The 9,353-nt window shown below is 35.5% G+C and overlaps 1 pseudogene; it reads right to left on the reverse strand.

The window, feature by feature from the left end:
- Positions 1-7,172: 7,172 nt before the first annotated feature.
- On the reverse strand, positions 7,173-7,883 carry LOC127557968 (60S ribosomal protein L18a-like; annotated as a pseudogene).
- Between the last annotated feature and the right edge of the window lie 1,470 nt (positions 7,884-9,353).

Below are 9,353 nucleotides of genomic sequence, written 5' to 3' on the forward strand. Positions count from 1 at the left end.
CTTATTAGAAATGGAAAGTCCATAAATGTTGTACACTGAACAATATCCTTTTTAAAGATATTTTTCATTCTATTGATGAATGATGTTGATTTCCTCTTTTTATTTTTTCTTTTAAAATTCTATTGTTATATTGATTGGTTCTTTGAGAGGATAAAGTAAATATACTGAGGAAGATTATGGTGATGTAAAAAAATTCAAAAATGCATTTTTATTTCAACTGTTTTATATTTTTCCCCAATTGCACAGAAATATAGTTTTCAAAATTCATCTTAGGTTTTGAACTCCAGTTTTGTCTCCCTCTATCCCTTCTCCCCTTCTCCCCAAGCAATCTAATATTGGTTATACAGTATAATTATATTAAATATCTTTCCACGTTTGTCATGTTGTAAAAGAAGACTCAGAAAAAAGGGGGGAAAACACAAGAAAGGGAAAAAAAGTGAAAATTGTTTGCTTCCATCTGCATTTAGATTCCATAGTTCTCTCTGTGGGTGTGGGCAGCATTTTCCAGCACAAGTCCCTTGGAATTGTCTTGTATCATTACATTGCTGAAAACAACTAATTCTATCATAGTAGATCACTGCATAATGTTACTGTTAGTGTGTACAATGATCTCCTGGTTCTGCTTCCTTTATTCAGCTTCTGTTCATGTAAGTCTTTCCAGATTTTTTAATGAAATGTACCTGCTCATTTCTTGTAGGACAATAGTGTTCCATTACATTCATATATCACAAGTTATTCAGTAATTTCCCAATTGTTGAATATCCACTCACTTTCCAATTCTTTGCCTTCACAGAAAAAGAGCTAATAGGAATATTTTTGTATGTTTCCTTTTTTTTGTTTTATGATATCTTTGGGATACATACCTGGTAGTGGTATTTGTGGATAAAAGGGCAGGCATAGTTTATATCTCTTTGGGCAAAAACTTCTTTAACAATAATAACAGTAAAATATAAAATGGTATCTTCGTTTTAATTATTCCTCTTTGTCTGGACTATATACATAGGAAAAGATTATTTCTGATAAATAGTTATCCTGAATTGGATACAATATCCCAATTTTAAATGAATTCAGCCACAATCAGGGTAGGTTTGTATATAAGTAACTATTTTGTCTCAAAAACCTTTAGTGAATCAGAAATTCTAAGGCTCTATTCTATAAAATTCTTTGGCAGTCAGCACATTAGCTAGTGTCCTTTAATGTGTCTCATCCTATAACTGGGAAGTATAAAACAAATAACTTCATATGGATGTAGGTACAAACAAATTCCCTCTGGTAACACCTAACATTTACTTATCACTAAATCATAAATCATTTCCTGGCATTGGTGATTGTGTGTGTATAATCCATTTTTGAAGTTTGGATGAAGTTTTGGATGAAGTAGAAAAAGTTCTTACACCGGGGTGAAAGGAGAAATCCTGTAAGAAACAATCAATATTCATCAAATGTAATTGATGAATTTAAAACAAAATAAAGAAAATAAGGAAGAAAACACAAATAAAGCATATGCATATATTTACTCAAAAATGACATATTTAAGTAATGTTTTATTTTTATTCATTTATTTGATACTTGCAGTAACCCTATAAAATTAATAGTGCAACTTATACTTCCCATTTTATAGGTGAGGAAACAGAACGTCAGTGGTAGATGTAAAATTTCAATATAAGTCTTCTGATTCCAAACTTACTGCTCTTTCTACTATATGAAATTGTCTAACATGCCTCACTAAAACTAATGAATGATTCACAAATGGAAAAGTAACTCAAACTATGAAAAACAAATTATCCTAGGGAGCCTTGTGTTTCTGCAGGTCAAGGAACTTGGTTGAACAGGTTCATATTTCAATGATTCCAGTGGGCTCTATAGGGATTCAAAATGCTTTTTATGATCCACGCTTATTTCTCTCATATTTGGCATTGAATTTTGAATGATGTGAATTGTTGATAAATTGAGCAACCACTAAAATACCCAAGCAATTTTACAATGAAATATGTAGCATAACAAATAAGGTATTTTAAAAATGAATTTAATGGATAATGTAAACATTCAAACTTTTCAACTTAGTGATAAAATGAGGCTGGGATTATGTGTCTAAAAAAGAGGAAGCATTCATTTGTAATTTAAGTGTGGAGTATATCAAAAGCATTACTTGTTATTTTCAAATTAAATATTTCTAAATTTCAAATCTTTTTGTAGCATCTCATGAACATACAAAACATGTTCACAATTTTATGCTTTTAACATGTCCTAAACTGTTACTCTATTCAATATGAATTCTTTTATTCTTTAGCTCAACAAAGGAATGGTATACAGGCAGTTTAATACAAACACACACACAAAAACATATATACATACACTTTTTTGTGTTCTCAAACCTCTTTGAATCAAATGTTTAATTATGAGGTGATAACCAGAAGTGTTAACACATGAATTCAAATTATTCTTTGATTAAATTTCACAATACAGCACGGAGCCATAACAGAAATGAACATTACGATGAAATTATAATTACTAAGTAATAGATATTAAGCTAAGTAAGTATTGAATAGCCCATTTTGGAGGGTCTAATACTAGATGTTCTAGTAATAGGATAGGTTTTCCACAAATGTGATCCTGGTAGAGTACTCTGGGCTCTTACCTCTCTGGCTTCACAATATTAATTAAGACTTTTAGTTAAACATCATGATCATCAATGTTCTTCTACTACATATATGAAATAAATAACTACCTTAACATGTTTTAGGCTTATGTAGGTAGGTACTGAAATGGTATAATTGTAAGAAACTGAAAGCTAATACTGTTCGAAAGGGACCAAAAAGAGAAATCAGGGTTGCTCAAATGAGCTCTCTACTAAGGAAAAAATAGTCTTTGGCAGTCAGTGATGGAGGAGAAAGAGCCATAAGGTATATGGGATTGAGTGGGAATAAGGTGTATATTTTTGGATGAGTCTCTAAATGGGGAAGAGTAGTTTAAAGACTATTTTTAAAAGAAGAACTAAAATGGTGGAAAAGTAGGTTGTGGAGTAAGAGATCAAACCATTAAAATAGATTCTTACCACTGTGGTTCTTGTCCCCATTACATTCATCACACAACATCCTTCCACCATGTCAGATATATGTAAAGAAAACACTCCCATTCTATGGAAAATAAAAACCCTAAAGAAAAAAATAAGTTAAAAAGGAGAGAGAGTTTAATTTGTATTCAAACACATTCAGTTCCTTCTCTGGGTATAGATAGGTTTTTTCATCATAAATCCTTCAGAGTAGACATGGAGTATTGTACTACTGAGAATAGCAAAGTCATCCCAAAATATTGCTATTACTTTGTATATGGTATATTTCACTTTACACGAGTTCATGGAAGACTTTCCAGGTATTGTTCTTTTTCTTTCTTTTTTTTTTTTTCTGAAAGCATCATGCTTATCATTTCTTACTGAACAATAATATTTCATCACAAACATATACCACAGTTTATTGAGCCATTCCCCAATTGATAGCCATCCCTCCAGTTTCCTTTTTTTTTTTTTTACCTTGAGAAGAAAGTTGCTACAAATAAGTTTTGTACAAATGTAGATTATTTTCCTTTGTTGTTGTTTTTTCCAAATCTCTTTTGTTATCCTTACCAAGGATTGCTGTTGTTAGGTGTAGAGGACCACAGATAGTGGGGAACTCTGGGAAAGGTATACTTGAAGCAATGATACTTACAGCAAGGTGTTTACTCAGTGTGATTAATGAGATAATGGTTCTCTAGTTCCCATATATTTAATGTGATGTAATGATGTAATTACTCTAGTTGGCATATACTTAGTGTGATATGGTGATGTAATGGTTCTACAGATGGCACATGCTCAGTGTGTAATTGTACTACTACTACTACTACCAGTAGTAGTACTAGTAATTGTACTAAGGTATTTAAGAGCTGAGAGGACTTGAAAAAAGCAGACTCCAGACTCCATCCTTGATCATCCTTGTGATGACTCACCTGCTTTCATCACTTCTCCACCCAAGACTAAGGCAGGGCCAGAGAGCTCCAGAAAGCTAGTCTGGACACTACAGTTAGGTAAAAGGTTATACATGACTTTGTAGCCTTTTGGGTTAATCATTGATTAACTGATGCATAGCTCTTATTTATTTTTTTTATAAATTCAACTGTTTCCTCTGTTTGAGAAATAGGGTTATCAGAGAAACATATCTCTCTCTCTTTTTTTTACAATTACTATTGCTCATTGTATTTTTCCCCATTTACTCTTTCTCCTTTTACTCTGTCTCTCCTCAAAGTTTTTTACTACTGACCACTCCTTCCCCCAATATACCTTCTCTTTTATCACCCTTTCTCCTTCCCATATCCCATTCCTCCCCTATTTTCTTGCAGGATAAGATAAATTTCTATACCTCTATTGAGTATGTGTGTAATTTCCTATCTGAGCCAATTCTGATGAGTACAGTTCATTTCCCCTCTCCTCCTACTCTCCCCTCCACTGTAAATGCTTCTTCTTGCCTCTCTTTTATGGCAGAGAATTTGTACTATTCCACTTCCTTTCCCTTTCTCCCATTACCCACCTCTCTTACCTCTTAATTTCATAATTTTTCAAAAAAGATATTATCCTTTCTTATTCAACTCATATTTGTGCCTTCTGTCTATACATACTCTTTCTAACTGCCATAATAATAAGAAAATTCTAATGTTGCAAGTATTAAACAGATAAACCTTATTAAGTACTTTATGATTTCACTTTCCTGATTGCCTCTTTATGCTTATTCAGAGTCCTGTATTTGAAAATCCAATTTTCCATTAATCTCTTGTCTTTTCATCAAGAATGCTTGAAAATCTTCTATTTTATTAAATGACCACCTTTTCCTCTGAAGGATTATACTTAGTTTGGGTGGGTAGATGACTCTTTGTCCCTTGCTCTCTGGAATATCAAATTCCAAGTCTTCAGGTCCCTTAATGTAAAAGGTGCTAAATCTTGTGTTATCCTGACTATGGCTCCACTATATTTGACTTTTTTTTTTCCTTTCTGGATGTTTGCAATATTTTCTCCTTTTCCAATTGGTCAATTTTGCTTTGGTCAATAATGCTTTTCCCTGTTAACTTTGTTTATTTCTTTTTGCACCACTCTCAGTTCTTTTCCTATTTTTATCTCTAATTCTCTATCAAAATCTCTTTTGAATTCTTCCATGACCTGAGCCCAATTCTTGTTTTTCTTGGAGACCTTGGACATAGGAGTTATGATTTTGTTATCATCTTCTGAGTGTATGGTTTTGATCTCCCTTATCACCATAATAGCTTTCAGTGATTAGAAACCTTTTTTGGCATCTGCTCATTTTCCTAGCTTATTACTCAGTCTTTAACTCTTTGTAGAAGTAGGGCTCTGTTTCCAGTGTGAAAGATGCATTGTCCCAAGCTTCAGCAATTTTGTGTAGCTGTTAGGAGCCTGACCACAAGCACTCTTTTCTGCATTGGAGTTGTTAGGAGTGCCCCCACTGTGTTGGAGTGTAATGTGCCAGGACTGTACACCAGACTTCCCTCCCATTTCCTCAGATCCTCTGTGCTGACTTTCCAAGGCATCCCCAGTATCCCTAGGCTGAGCGGTCCAGAAGCCTGCAGCACTGCTACTAATTCAGAGGGCCCACTTCACTGATGTGGTCCAGGCTGGGGCTGGGGCTGGGGCTGGATCTGTGGTCAGGGCCAGGGCTATGCTGTCCAGGCCTGCTCTGGGATTGCATGCTGGGCTCCCACCCTGGTTCCACAGACCTTTTCCACCGACTTTCCAGATCTTCTTTGGTGTCTCTGGTCTGAGAGGTCTGGCAGCCAACTGCTGCTAATTCAGAGGTTGGGCTGGGGTTGGGGTTGCATTGGCATGACCTGCACTGGGACTACACGCTGGACTCCCTCCCTGTTGTCACAGACCTTTTCTGCTGATCTTCTAGGTTGTCTTTGGCAGAAAATGTTCTATTTAGTTTTTTTTGGTGGTTGTTTATTTGTTTGTTTGTTTTTTTTTTTTTTTTTTTTTTTTTTTTTTTTTTTTTTTTTTTTTTTTTTTTGTGCTGAGGCATCTGGGGTTAAGTGGCTGGCCCAGGATCACAGCTAGGATGTGTTAAGTGTCGAAGACCAGATTTGAACCTAGATCCTCCTGACTTTAGGGCTGGTGCTCTAACCACTGCGCCACCTCGCTGCCCCTCTAGTCTTTTGGAGAGTTCTGATGCTCTCAAATTTGTTTAGAGTTTTAAAGTAATTTGGTGCAGGTTGGGGTAGAAGTTGGGTGAATTTCTACCTTTACTCCACCATCTTGGCTCCACATTAAAAGATTTGTTTTCAGTTATGGTCACCACATTTTAGAAGGCATTGATAAGCTGAATAGTATGTGAAAAAAATAATGAGAATAATAATTATTTCATGCTATATAAGAATTGACTGAATCAGGGATTTTTAGCTTAACTAAAAGGGACTCACTGGATATGGAAGAGTACTTACTGTTTGGCGGCCTTTGGGGGCCTTTGTGTTTATATTAAATATGTGCCAAATTTAAATGCAAATGGAGAACATTTTAATTATACCTAAAGAGATTTAGATATCAATAGTATTCAGAGATTCCCAGAGGAAACTCTAGATACAGGCAAAATATCACAAATATTATTTGGGGAATAGTACATTCTGAGGATTGAACCACATCCTTCTAAATCCAGATCCTGAGGTCCTGGGCCATAGTAAACATCAGCGAGGACACTGGTAAACTAATGATAACATGGTCTAGAAATTAAGTTAGTTGAAGGAACCATGTAGATAGCCTCGAGAAGGAAAGAGAAACCTTTTGTAATCACCATCTCTGTCTTTTAGCTCTAATAGATGAGAAGAGGTTAGACTGGATTTCAATGACTCCGTGCAATTAACTTCATAAAGAAGAAAATCTACACTTATAATCATAATGGCCAAGATCTACATAGTGCTTAAAGATTTACAGAATTAATTAAATATATCATTGTCACCATATGCTCACAACAATGCTAGAAAATAGGTAGAATTAATATCTTAATTTTATAGATAAGGAAGCTGAGGCAGACAGGTTACGCAACTTTCATAGGGTTAAACTGTCCTTTATTTTAATTTTTTTTTTCACCTGGAAAATGTATTTAAACAGACCAAACAAAACATGTGCATCTTGGACTCTGTGTTCAGAAGAAGGTATTGGGCCTCTTGGTAGTAAAGCATGGTTTGTGCTGGCAACGCAGGACTCTATGGGGCAGAGGGAACTTGATTTTGGAGTTGTGAAACTGTTTGACTGCAGGCTGGGCAGGAATTTCTTCCACTTTCATGATCTGGATGGAGTGGGCCCTGGCACGGTGACAGGTGCCCATATCCCAGTAGCTCTGAGTGACGGCACCAGCTGTGAACAAGTCCCTGTACTTCTCCTGTACATGTTGAGGGTCCCACTCCTAGAATCGTAGAGCAGCCAGATGCCAAAGTTTTTTACCCTAAGAGGGGATTTTTCAAAGACCTGTCCGCAGTACACAATTTCTCCAGAAGACTTCTTCATCTTTTTCAGGTGGGAAATAAAGTACCAGAACTGGGACTTGGCCACAATATGATTAGGAGTAAAGATGAGCATTCGATAAAAAGGTGGCACTGGACTCTGGGGAGTAGGCAGGCAGAGTCCAACTACTCTCTCAGGGTACCTGAGGTCTTCATGGTGCTGCCGCTGAATACAAATATTTTTGATTCAAAGTGTAGTATTCTAGCTATTGTACAGTCAGATTGACTTTTTCCCCCCTTTTCATTTGTTTATTTATTTATCTCAATACAAAATAAGAAAAAGAAGAATAGAAAAAAGAAAGACAGAAAGGAAAAAAAAATTAAAAAACACCACAAAACATGTCATGTGCCCAGCAGAAAACTAGGGAGGATTCAAAATATGTAACAATAAATTTCCATTTCAAGAAAGCATATATAATAAGAGACAATATCAAATGTTCATGTTTTCTTTGCTTCCTTATAAGTTATTCTTTTGTTCTCTGCTTTTCTTTCATCCACCTCACCTTCTCCAAGCAATTAAGCAGAAATATATGTACATTTGTATATTTTATATATATATATGTACACATATATACTTATATATACAAGTATATTCATATTTACATTCACACATATATATACATATATTTATATACACACCTACATGCATACATACTCATATATTCTCAGACACTCATATATGCATATACATTTGCCCCTATGTAAACATGCATTTGAAACCTTAATAATATGGCCAACATATAATGTAAATTTCTCTCTTCATTGAATCTTTAAGTTTGACTTTGTCTAAGATCAATGATTACTAATATTACCTTTTTTTTTTCTTTTTTTTTTTTTTGCTGAGGCAATTGGAGTTAAGTGACTTGTCAGGGTTACACAACTAGGAAGAGTTCAGATTTGAACTCAGGTCTTCCTGACTTCAGAGCTAGTGCTCTATCCACTGCACCAACTAGTTGCCCCAGTCCTACTTTGTTTTTTCTTTGTTTTTGTTTTGCTGAAGCAATTGGGGTCACACAGCTAGGAAGTGTTGTATCTGAGGCCAAATTTGAACTCAGGTCCTCCTGACTTCAGAGCTGGTGCTACCTTTTTTTTTTCTCCCTAGTAAATTCTACTTCTGATCTTTGTTGTAGTGTATGGGTACATCTCTTATTTTCTATCCCTGCTAATTCTTCTACTTTAATTCCACTCATTAACGTGCCCTGTTATTACTTAACCTCCCCCACCCATGAATCCCTCCCTTATCTTCTCTCTGCAACTTTCTTTCCCTTTTTATCCCTTTCCATTATTCTACACATATTATTCCACAATAATTAATCTAAACACCCTTCTATATCCCTCTGCTATCTTATGCTATCCTTTCCCTCTTTATTCCTTTCTCATTAATCTACACATCTTTCTATACTCCCTCTTATCTTGCTATTCCATCACTCCTCCCTTCTTTCTTTGTAGAAACCTCCATGGTATTTATGTTGGTTGTCCTTCATTCTTGAAGAAGACAATGATATCAGGGAATTGATGCCATGACATGCCAATGAATTGGATTTAATTGAGGGAAAGCTGTGCAAGGTCACCTGCCTCACTTTCCCCTCCAGAGACATCTGGGTGCAGTGGCCAGATATAGATCAAGATGACTAGAGATGGCCCTGGATGAAACAGGGGACCTTGGCCTTTTAAACCTAATGTCTTTGATTAAGGTTGATGCCATAGTTCCTTTTAGAACAATGGACAAACAACAACCTTGGTGGTAGTTACAGTAGTGTTGCCTATTTAACCCATCCCCAATGTAAGTAGATTTTCAGAACTATAAGCTCCTTCCTCTAATT

This window comes from Antechinus flavipes, chromosome 3 (genome assembly GCF_016432865.1).
Source record: "Antechinus flavipes isolate AdamAnt ecotype Samford, QLD, Australia chromosome 3, AdamAnt_v2, whole genome shotgun sequence".
Taxonomy (NCBI): Eukaryota; Metazoa; Chordata; class Mammalia; order Dasyuromorphia; family Dasyuridae; genus Antechinus; species Antechinus flavipes.